Source organism: Melanotaenia boesemani, chromosome 12 (genome assembly GCF_017639745.1).
Source record: "Melanotaenia boesemani isolate fMelBoe1 chromosome 12, fMelBoe1.pri, whole genome shotgun sequence".
In the NCBI taxonomy this organism is placed as follows: domain Eukaryota; kingdom Metazoa; phylum Chordata; class Actinopteri; order Atheriniformes; family Melanotaeniidae; genus Melanotaenia; species Melanotaenia boesemani.
The window spans coordinates 3,923,544-3,936,174 of NC_055693.1; positions in this window are offsets into that span (position 1 = coordinate 3,923,544).

Below are 12,631 nucleotides of genomic sequence, written 5' to 3' on the forward strand. Positions count from 1 at the left end.
ATGTGGAGGAGCTGAGGCTCTACTCTGAGCCCCTCCCGGATCACCAAGCTTCTCACCCTATCTCTAAGGGAGAGCCCAGCCACCCTGCGGAGAAAACTCATTTCGGCTACTTGTATTCGCGATCTCGTTCTTTCGGTCACTACCCACAGCTCATGACCATAGGTAAGGGTAGGAATGTAGATCGACCAGTAAACCGAGCGCTTTGCCTTTTGGCTCAGCTCCCTCTTCACCACGACAGACCGATGCAGAGTATGCATTACTGCAGAAGCCGCACCGTTCCGCCTGTCGATCTCCCGCCTGCTGAGGACCAATGTCTCGGACTTGGAGGTGCTGATTCTCATCCCAGCCGCTTCACACTCGGCTGCAGATCGCTCCAGTGAGAGCTGAAGGTCACAGCCCGATGAAGCCAACAGAACCACGTCATCCGCAAAGAGCAGAGACCCAATCCTGAGGCCACCAAACCGGATCCCCTCAACACCTCGGCTGCACCTAGAAATTCTGTCCATAAAGGTTATGAACAGAATCGGTGACAGAGGGCAGCCTTGGCGGAGTCCAACCTGCACTGGAAATGATTCTGATTTACTGCCGGCAATGCGGACCAAGCTCTGACACCGGTCGTACAGGGACCGGACAGCTCATACAAGCGAGTCCGGCACTCCATACTCCCGGAGTACCCCCCACAGGAGTCCCCAGGGGACACGGTCGAATGCCTTCTTCAAGTCCACAAAGTACATGTAGATTGGTTGGGCAAACTCCCATGCCCCCTCAAAGACCCTGAAGAGGGTGTAGAGCTGGTCCACTGTTCCATGACCGGGACGAAAATCACACTGCTCCTCCTCAACCCGAGGTTTAACTATCCGACGGACCCTCCTCTCAAGCACCCCTGAATAGACCTTACCGGGGAGGCTGAGGAGTGTGATCCCCCTGTAGTTGGAGCACACCCTCTGGTCCCCCTTTTTGAAGAGGGGGACCACCACCCCAGTCTGCCAGTCCAGGGGAACTGTCCCCAATGTCCACGCGATACTGCAGAGGTGTGCCAACCAAGACAGCCCTACAGCATTCAGAGCCTTGAGGAACTCTGGGCGGACCTCATCCACCCCCGGGGCCTTGCCGCCGAGGAGCTTTTTAACCACCTCAGTGACCTCAGCCCCAGAGATAGGAGAGCCAGCACCAGCTACCCCAGACTTTGCTTCCTCATCAGAAGACGTGTTGGTGGGATTGAGAAGGTCTTCGAAGTATTCCTTCCACCGCCTCACAACGTCCCGAGTCCGCTTAGCTCGCCGATACCCATCAGCTGCCTCTGGAGTCCCACAGGCCAAAAAGGCCAGATATAACTCCTTCTTCAGCTTGACGGCATCCCTTACTGCCTGTGTCCGCCAACGAGTTTGGGGGTTACCGCCACGACAGGCACGACGACCTTATGGCCACAGCTGCAGCTGGACGCTTTGACAATAGAGGCACGGAACACAGCCCATTCAGACTCAATGTCCCCCGCCTTACCCGGGACATGGTTGAAGCTCTGCCGGAGATGGGAGTTGAAACTCTTTCTGACAGGGGACTCTGGCAGACATTCCCAGCAGACCCTCACAACACGCTTGGGTCTGCCAGGCCTGACCAGCATCCTCCCCCACCATCTGAGCCAACTCACCACCAGGTGGTGATCAGTTGACAGCTCCGCCCCTCTCTTCACCCGAGTGTCTAGGACATGCGGCCGCAAGTCTGACGACACAACTACAAAGTCGATTATCGAACTGCGGCCTAGAGTGTCCTGGTGCCAAGTGCACATGTGGACACTCTTATGCCTGAACAAGGTGTTCGTTATGGACAGTCCATGATGAGCACAGAAGTCCAGCACCACTCGGATTTAGATTAAGGGGGGCAGTTCCTCCCAATCACGCCCCTCCAGCAGAACGAGGGAGTCCCCAGAAGGAGTCCCCCCCCCCCAAGGACTCCAAAAAGGGTGGGTACTCTGAATTGCTATTTGGTGCATAAGCACAAACAACAACAGACAGGACCCCAAATGATGAATAAACAAAATTATATAAATAAGATTTTAAAAAGTGTAAATAAATAAAAACAATTTAATAAATTGATAAATAAATAGATAACTAGATAAATAATAGTTTGAATAAATCAATAAATACAATATTTACATTAAAGAAATAAGATAGCAAATGAAAGCACATTTTATTCACTTATAATTTTTTAATTTTATAGAATATTTATTCTTTTCTGTATTTATTTATTTAATCATTTATGAATAAAAAGCCACTCTATGAATTTGTTTTTTATCTCTCATCCATTGAGCTGACGGTGGGTCAGTTTGACCTGACAGTTGAAAGGAGGGAGGAGTTTTAGGGGTTACGACATGATTTTTACAAAGAGCTCTAAGACAGATGGAGCTCTCGCTCTGCATCAGTGGGTTCTGAAGGGAAGCCACCTGAACTCAGGTTTTTTAAAGCCAGATAAAGATCCCATGTACATGTTTTCCTGCAGTCTTCTTCTTTGTTTTGTCTCAGTTATATCCTCATCTTCCACAGCTCCTCCTCTTCCTCCTCCTCCTCCTCCTCCTTCATGGAGTGTTGGAGTCCAGACTCGGGAGGCAGAGGCGGCTGTGTTTGCCGGTCCTGCCTGGTTCAGCCTGCCCAGCATCAGTTTAAGTGACTCTGACAGCCCACCGCATAGTTATTAACTGTGATCTGCCACCACAGGGCCTGGGCAGCCCCGCGCCGAGGGGAGGGTCCACCAGAGGGCTCTGCTCCAAACACAAAGACTGCTTTCACCTCTGCACTCCACTGTGTATACCTCCCTGACCCCTCTGCACTCACTAATACATATTTATATTATTTCATATGCTGAGCATGCACTTCTCTAATGTGGAAGATTTTATAAGACACATCTGTGGAGGCGGCGATGCTGAGCTGCATTTATAAACCACCGCTCCAGCCCTGCCTCGCAGGCTTTGTGTTGCCTATGGAATGCTGTCCATATACTTGTGGTTTTGATCCGTATAGGTGGTCTGCAGCATTGTTTGTCCTGCGATTGCCCTCCTGCATCCCAGCAGCCCCTTCTCTTCCTCACAGGATGTGGGTGACCAAAGAGCCATCAAACAACAACACAACACAGGTCATTAAAAAGCAGAATTGGGAGAGAAATAAATAAATTCTCAAGAGGGGGAGGATAAAGAAGGAGGGAGAGTGAGATCCATAATGACAGTTGACTATGTTTAGCCCCCAGAACGGAATCAGGATAAACAGCAGCTCGTCCCAGCTTACAGGAGGGCTTTAAGTCGCTGAATCAAAAAACCCCCAAAGCCACTTTTTCCTGCCCACATTGGCCATAATGAAAGCCCCGCTATTCAATTGTTGAATAGTTGAGGCTTTTCCCTTTGAGGTGACTGGCTTTAATATAGTAACACGACATATACAGTGGAGCAATGGACGTCCCCAGCAGTGTTCAAAGCTGTGGTGGGACAACGATACGGCTGACATGCATTATTCCCTACAAAAGCTGCCCTTTGTTTGCTTTATGCTCACAGCCCACAAATTGTAGGCTTTGTCCGTCAACATTTCTTATTTCAAGCCTATTTTCCCTGCTTGTTCCCCCTTCCTCACATGCACTGTCCTCCCTAGTCCTGGTATTTTGTTGGTGCTTCGCTGGGCTGATGACTACGAACACACTGAGACCAGTTCAAGAGTCTTGTCTCCCATCTCAGCGGTTTTGGGGAAACCTGCCAGAGTCCCGTTTAGCTTGAGATGCGAAACTCGACTCAGATTTTCTGTTTCAGTTTTATTAAGGTTTTCATTTATTTATTTATATATAGATTTTTTTGCTCTGTGTTTCTATTTTTGCTGAAACTATGAGAGAATTGAATGTAGCCACCAAAACCTCCTCACTTCTCTGACAGAAAGCTCCAGCATTAGTTACCAAATTACATGTTCATTTTCAGCCTTTTCTTTCCAGAAAAACTTTTTTTTGTTTGTTTGGTGTTTTTGTTGTGGGGGTGGAACACATCCGATCTATGGCTTAGAGCTTTGAAACGGAAAAGGAAAACAAAACAAACTGGACAGGTACAGTCATGAAAATGTTTTACATATCAGGAAATTCTGACAAAGAATGACCAGATCTTATGCGATGGTCAGAGGAACTGCAAAAAAAAAAAAAAAAGAAAACATGTGTGTTTGCTGCTCTTCAGCATTCAGCTGTGTTAACACAATGCCAAGGAGGAAAGACATCAGCCATGAGCTTAGAGAAGAAACTGTTGCTGTCCAGCAATCTGGTAAGGGTACCAAGGTCATCTCCAAACCACCTGAAGTCCATCATTCTATAGAGAGAAAAATTATTCACAAGTAGAAAACATTGAAGTCAGCTTTCAGTCTTTCCAGTCCAGCCAGAGGTCAGACCCACGAGCCACATCTCAGACTTTCCAGTTCTCAGCATGTTAAAAGCCAGAAAGACTGAACCAGTATGGCTTGTTTGGAAGGGCCACAGAGAAAGTCTCATCCCTTTTAAAGAACATGGCAGTAGATTGACAAAGCTGCATCTGAATAAACCAAAGACTTCTGGAACAATGTCCTTTAGACAGACCAGACCAAAGGGGAGGTGTTTGATCAGAAACACAGCATATCAGCACGAACACCTCAGACTTGTTGAGTTTTGGCCTGTTGTTTCCACAGTAATGGTGAGTTTTAGGTGGAAAAAGTGCAAAGGTTTGAAAACAAGCTCCAGAACGAAACTTTCTTGAAATGCAAGGCAAACCCTGTCCATGTAAATGTGAGCTGGAATTTGGTGATGATGTTACATCAACTTGCTTTTTCGCTCATGATATTTACACCCCCGAACAACACGGCAGCAACAGTGACAGACCTGCATGTTCTGTTTGTACTGCGGAAGTTATTTGCTTTCATAAAACTAACTTTTGTTGAAGACATGTGGATTACATAGATAATTAATACACCTGTATAACAAGCAGAGGGCTACCAAGAGATGTCTCTGGATAGTTTCACCACCCCCTACAGGTCTGACATGCACACTACATCATTTCCTATTTCTGTATTTAATCTGTAATGATGTAGTTTTCTTTCTGCTCTTATTTAAATGCAATATTTTTTTAAATATGCAAAAGGAAAAGTTTTGGGTCTTGTAAGGAAACATCATGTAAACAGAGCCCACAGTGGTGGGGGGATGGTGTTCTGGACCTGGACACCTGAGTCAATGAGTAGACCATGAACTCATCTGGACACCAAAATATTCTAGAGTCAAATGTGAGTCCAACTGTCCAATAGCTAAAGCTTGGACAAACTGTCCTATGTAACAGGACAATGATCCCAAACACAGCAGCAGATCTACAACAGAATGTCTGAAAAAGAAAAGAATCAAGATGTTCACATGATCCATTTAAAGTCCAGACCTCAACCTGACTGAAATACTGTGATGGGACCTTCAGAGAGCTGCAGAAACCAATGAACTGAAGCAACAATGAAAGAAAGAAAAGAACTGAAAGAAAATAAACCACAATTACTCCACCACCATGAGCGAGACTGATAATGTCGAACAGAGGTCAATTTCTGTTTTATTTCTAGATTTTACTTTAACTGTTGCTATTTATTGAAACTTGCATGTTCTCATGTTTCCATCCATCCATCCATCCATCCATCATCTATCTATCTATCTATCTATCTATCTATCTATCTATCTATCTATCTATCTATCTATCTATCTATCTATCTATCTATCTATCTATCTATCTATCTATCTATCTATCTATCTATCTATCTGTCTATCTATCTATCTATCTATCTATCTATCTATCTATCTATCTATCTATCTATCTATCTATCTATCTATCAGAATTTCTCATTTTTAAGAGCAACAAAATCACAACAGATCCAAACAGATTTTTCTTCTATAGATTGTGTTTTTGTTTTTTGGAGGAAATAGTAATCTGTCTTGATATGTGTGTGTGAGTTTTACTTGGTGGTGATGATTGCACAATAAAACTGAAGATTTGCAATAATTTGACATCACATATGGATGTCAGAAAATTTTACTGAAACTGTTTACTCCTTGTAGAAAGGGTCATCCTCCCAGGTTTCGATTGCATAATTCAGACTGAGTTGAGACCTTGAATCAAATAAAACTGGCGTTAATACTCAGATGTGTTTTCATCAGACTTAAATAAGTTTAACATTAAGTTTTTAAGTTCTGTCAAAAGCCAAAATCACTTTTAGGAAACAGCTAACAGTTTTCTGCTCTGAGTAATGCCTCGCTGGTGAGGTCAGGCACCATTAACCGAGTACACTGCAGAGTCAGAGCAGGTCAAAACAGCCGATGGCGCCACCTCACACACACACACACACACACACACACACATATATATTCTGAGGAGATTGCTCAATTACCCTCCTTTAGCTGGAGCCTCTCTTAACCCTGCAGCTGTACTTAAACGTCATTACATTCAGGGTCAAGTGTGATCACTGTGCTTATCTGCATTAACAACTGCCAAGTGCAGGCGTGCACATATTTCACGCACAGACCTCTGTGAGGAATAAAAAGTGATTTATAGATGGAACACATTGAAGAGGCAATGCTGCCCTCTTGTGCTCTAAAATTTGCAATTACAAGTGGTTAAAAGATATTTGCGGGTGGCTGGTAAATCCCCAACATAACTCACTCAGGCCTCCACTCCGAGAGCCGCATCTCAGAGTGGGTCACCAAATCTCACCACATATGCTGGATTTTAAGCGTGTGGATGCTGCCTGGACTCTGAAATCTTCATGACACTCTACACAATTGTGTAGAAAAACATAAAAGTATGGAATTCAACAGCTTTTTAGAAAAACTTATAGTAGCAATAAGTTGAAGTAATGGTTTTCAGAATGATGCTATGAGTCCTTCACATGGTTGTGGAGGAATTTTGGTCCACTCTTCTTTCCACTGTTGTTTCAGGTCATGGAGGTTTACAGCATGTCAGACAGACAGACTCACATTTGACTTAGGAACTTTGGTTTCCAGAGGTCCAATCAATGACTGCAAGGTGTCCAGGTCCTGTAGCTGCAAAACAAGCCCAGATCATCATCCTTCCACCACCGTGCTGACAGTTTGAATAAGGTGCTTCTGTTGATATGCTGGGCTTGTTTTTTTCTGCACTCTGACCAAACATTTCCACTTTGGTCTGGTCTGTCTAAAGGACATTGTTCCAGAAGTCTTGTGAATAATGAATAATCTTTCTCTCTGTAGAACGATGGACTCCAGATAGTTTGAAAATGACCTGATAACTCTTCACAGATTGATGGACAGCAGCAGTTGCTTCTTTAAGATAATTTCTGGTGATTTCTGATCATTTCCTCCGAGGTATTCTGTTAACACACCTGAATGCTGCAGAGCAGCAAACTGAATAAACCTCTGTTATCGACTTGATCAGCACGAGGCTGCTACTGACCTTCTTAATTTATGTAGAACCAGTAAGTGAAAATTAGTTTTTCAGTTTCTACAGTTTGAATAAGTTTTTACTTAATAAACATTCCACTTTAATATATTAACATTCAAAGACTTATTAAAGACGACTGTCCAGCTTTCTCCAGCCAGTAAAAGTCAGTCTGAGTTGACTCTTTTTTTATCTCTCACTCTGTACCTTTTTTTCTTTCTATTCCTCTCTTCCTCCAGTAATGTCTGATGAACCAGCCATGGTGCACACTAAAACCAGCCAGTGTGTTGATATCCAGTTGCTGGAGTGTAATGAGGAGCCATATGGTGAAACTCAGCTGTAAAATGATGCAGCATCCCAGAAGAAAAAGTTAAGTTGGGTTTCTCAGTTTCAGGATGCTGCAGGACAACAATGTCTCCGGGAGTGCTCATAATAGATCTCACTGTGTTATTAAAACAAGTCAGAAACACATTTTTAATGTCAGAAAATAACAGTGCTACTTTAAGGAAGTTGTTTAATAGAAGTTATAGCAGTTGTCCTTCAGTCTGAGTTTTGTTGGATTGATTCCCAACTTTCACATTTACTATGTCTGAGTGTCCTTGTGTATGATATATTTGATCCAACTGACTGAACTGAAGTATTTTTTTATATGCTCTGATATGTAAACCCTTAGAATTGCAAAAGGATGCAGTTTCCTTTTTTTCTTTACAACTTTAAGCAGTGAACCAGCACCTTTATGAAGGCAGGAGTATTCTGGTATTAGCTGAAGGAACCATCCACAGTGGCCTTAAACATGCTGGATCTTTGTGGTTTTATTAGTTGGAGAATTGAGCAGTGAGATGAACCAGGGAGATGTTTCCTCTGAGCACCGGCACAATACTCCTCTTCTCTTCTGCAGAGCCTGAAAACGACTGTGTGGTGGGCTGAGGAGGAAACTCCCTTCACCACAGCCCTGCTATCTCTGTGGGAGTCCATTACACACACACACACATGAATGCCAGAATACAAACACACACTCATTCATGAGCTGTGGGAGATTACCATGCACATCCAGTCTGTGACAGGAACACTGGTGGGCAGATGTGCGCGGCGTCTACCGCACCATAAACTAACCATCGTGATTATTTCTGTGGACATCCCCTGACCCGCCCACGCAGACAGACGCCTCCACCCACAAGGTGTGGGTGTACAGGGGTGAGGAAAGGAGCGCTCGCATGGCAGATGTTACAGGAAATAAAACCACAGAGGAGTCACAGGGTTAGATCACAGCAGGGAATACACTACTATCACATGGACCACACACACACGTCTTTACACACATAAGACCTTTATCACTACACATGTTCCTGTTACTGTAATGAACATCCAGTCTGGCCTCAATAGACTTGTAGTTATCAAGAAATTTCACAGATTTCCTCTGTGAAATTTGGACTGGGTCAGCCAAAGAAATGATCACAAATTTACTTCTCACTGGTCAAACTCAGTTCATGCAGCATCCAAAAAGTGATGGGTGCTCAGAAGGGGGTGGAGGTGGTGTGACTGTCAACTGTTGTTTATTTAAAGGTCTTTATCCACAAAGAAGTTGGAGCAGTGGTGCTTTCTCTGATACAATTTGTGTTAACTTCCATCCATGACCTGGAAATGTTTGCTATCTTTAAATCATGAGACTCAAACTCACAGAGATCTTGTACCTCTATTTGACATCAAGGTTTCGTGAAAGCAGAGACTGCACCAACGCCAAACTTTTAGCTGAGTTGCTGCCCGCTGCACTTTCACCAATCAAATGTAGCCATGCAGTCACATGACAACGGCACACAAACCATGGCAGCATAGCAGCACAAACTCTTCACCTCTAGCAGACAGGGAACAAAACACACATGAAAACTATCAGAGGCAGCTGTCTGTGATGCTAAAACCGAAGACAACGAACACCTCTGGTTTCATATATGTTTGGAGGATAAAGTGGTTTTTGGATTCACCATGATGGAGCCAAATTTAGATTTTTAAAACAGCACCATTAATAGTTTTGTTCCTTGAAACCCAGTGATACAAAAACCTAAATGTAAGGCTGGCAAACTGACCGGATCTTCATAAAGAAGGACAACTTTTGTACTTTTGGGCCCCAATATCTTAATGAGGTGAGTGGAAAAGCAGATAAACTTGTTTTTGAGACACTTTCCTCCCACCTTCCCTGAGCTCTCCAGGATGTTCAAGTGGATCATGTACCTTTAGGGAGCACATCTCTGCATGGAAAACTCTTCTCCACCAACTTTAATAAGTCAAAGTAGAGGTCCAAACATACGGCTTGAAGATGCTTATCAGTGAGCCTCAAATGCTTTAATCCTCAAGCGAAATGTGGCTCAGCTGTGTGAGAGTAAATGTAGAACCGTTCATATTCAGAAGGACCGTTCACATTTAGAAGAATCGCTCATGTTCTGAAGAACCGTTCACTTTCAATAGAACCTTTTATGTTCTGAAAAAAACACTCATGTTCTGAATAATGGCTAATGTCCAAAAGAATCATTCATTTTCTGAAGAACTGTTCACATTCAGAAGGACTGTTCGTGTTCTGAAGAACTGTTCTTGTTCCAAAGAACTGTTCATTTTCAAAAGAACCATTCATGTTCTGAAGAACAGTTTATGTTCTGAGAACTGTTCACCTTCTGAAGAACCATTCATGTTCAGAAAAACCTTTAATGTTCTGAAGAACTGTTCATGTTCTGAAGACCTGTTTGTGATTTAGAAGAATCATCAATGCTCTGAAGAACTGTTCATGTTCTGAAGAACCATTCATGTTCAGAAAAACCTTTATGTTCTGAAGAACTGTTCATGTTCTGAAGAACCATTCGTGTTTTTGAAGAATCATCAATGCTCTGAAGAACTGTTCATGTTCAGAAGACCCGTTTGTGATTTAGAAGAATCATTAATGTTCTAAAGAACTGTTCATGTTCAGAAGAACCGTTTGTGTTTTAGAAGAATCGTTAATGCTCTGAAGAACTGTTCATGTTCAGAAGAACCGTTCATGGTAAAAAAGAAACATTTATAATAATGATTGAGAAGATTGGATCAGTTGTACTGTTTTTTTACAATACTTGATGCAGTCCAGCCTCACCCAGACTCTACCTTCAGCGGCCCCCCGGGTAAGATGAGTTTGGGACCCCTGCCTTAAAGGTTTTCTATTCCATCGATGCACATGAGGAAGCATAGGTGTATCCTGGAAGTCTTTTATTAGATGGCATACTGTATAAGTGTTGTACCTGCACATTTTAATTACTGCTAAGGAAGAGCCGAGTTATCATTTAACAGTTTGGCTTCTTCATCCTCGTAGCTCTCTCACATCCTCATCCTCACTGAAAGCAGCCAAGATTTCATGTATTTAAATGGGTCATGTAATTACATCATGTAAACAAAACCTGTACAGTTTTAAGCATTTATCTCTTTTTCATAAAGCTTCTGATTTATCTACTCATGTATTCATTGACCGTCATCGTTCTATATATTTATTTAAAACAAATAGACTCCAATTTAACCTCCCATGTCCATAACTGCTGCTACATAGGCAGTACACCTTTTTTTTGCTCCTGTTTTTGCACTTTTGTGTATTTTAACCCAGTCGTTTCCAACCTATTTTTCTTGAGAACCCCCTTCATGCAAATACTAAAAAGCCATGGACATTCTGCCGCACCCGTGCTGAAACTGTGTTTGCTTTTATGTTTTCAAAAGTGAGATTTTCACCATAGATAGCGTATTCTGGTTGAGTCCTCTCCTTCCATAAAGCCTAAGTTAAAATAACAGCATATAACCTTACTTTTTTTCCTTACATTGGCTCCAAATGTTCAAAGCCTCAGGGACCCCCTTGGGGTCCCGGACCCCAGGTTGGGAAGCACTATCTTAAGCTCTCTGATTGTTATACTGTGCTGTAAATGCTGATGCAGGATCCTTAATTTCCTGAAGAAACCCCTCAGAGACCAATAAAGTCTATCTATCCATCTAAGACACAAGGAGGTAAAATGACAACTCCTCAATCAGTTAGTTGTTGGTGTACATTACCAATTATCCAGGTTGTGCTACTCCTAAATGCAGGAACTGGACTTCTTATCTGAAGACTTCCCTTCTGACAGTTTCAGGGTTTAAAGTTGTTGCTGGGACATTTACACCCATCCACTGTTTTGGGTCATTAAGCCATTGTCACCTGGGAGGGTTTGGTCAGGACTGGACTCCACATTCGTTACTGCTGCACATCTCTAACTGGGATTTATTAATAAACTGGACATTTTTTCCAGTTTCTCAAGGATTCAAGAACGACTTTCCAAAGCTCTTCTTTGGATGTCTCTGTCCAGATGATCCCACACTTCTTCAATAATGTTGAGGTCCTGGTTCTGGAAAGGATCCATCCTTCAGACCTGTCGCCACTGATTTTCAAACTGACATACCTCAGCTTTTTCTCTCAGTTTCCCTTCCCTTCCTTCTAGACAGCCATTCTTCCATGGAGACCATTTCTGATGAGGATCAGCTGAAGGTCCAGATGCATCTCTCAGGTCCTGGTTCAGGTCTTTGCTGGATTTGTTCCTATTTCTTCAAGACATCGCCATCAGATCCTGTTCATCTGCTGTAGTTTTGAAGTCCTAATACTTCTTCCTCTTCCTAAAGTAAAGAAAATAGCAGTCCAAAGAAAAACTTAAAGAATTAAGAAAGTCTGGAGATTAATTGTTGGAGAACATTTTAAAAGCTTTCCAGCAAATCCAGCTCTTTGGGTGGATCGACACAGTATACTGTTTATGTGATTAAGTTCCCACAAAGTGTTGAAGGGCATCGTCCTCCGCCTCCTTCCGTCCATCCACAACACAGCCCTCATTGCTCAGAAGAATCTTACCCATCCTCATAGGTCACAGTTGGTAATTTTCTGTTGGCAACTTGAGGCTCAGTTATGTTTTAAAAAGATGAATAAGGGCTGTGGGTTAAGCTGAAATAAAACCTGAGTGGTTGAAAGGAAGGATGGAATGCTTCATGCAACGCTTCAGTTCTGTTTTTTTTTTTTTTAATATCCAAATCCTCAAACTTTGTGATTATTTAGATGAAAATTTGACATTTTCATAGCGTCGGGAGTTTCAGACCCACTTGGCATTAAATTCCCCAGAACCAACAATCCAGAGAAGGAACATGTGACGTACATTCAGCTTTTTTATGTCTTCGTCCTCCTCCAGA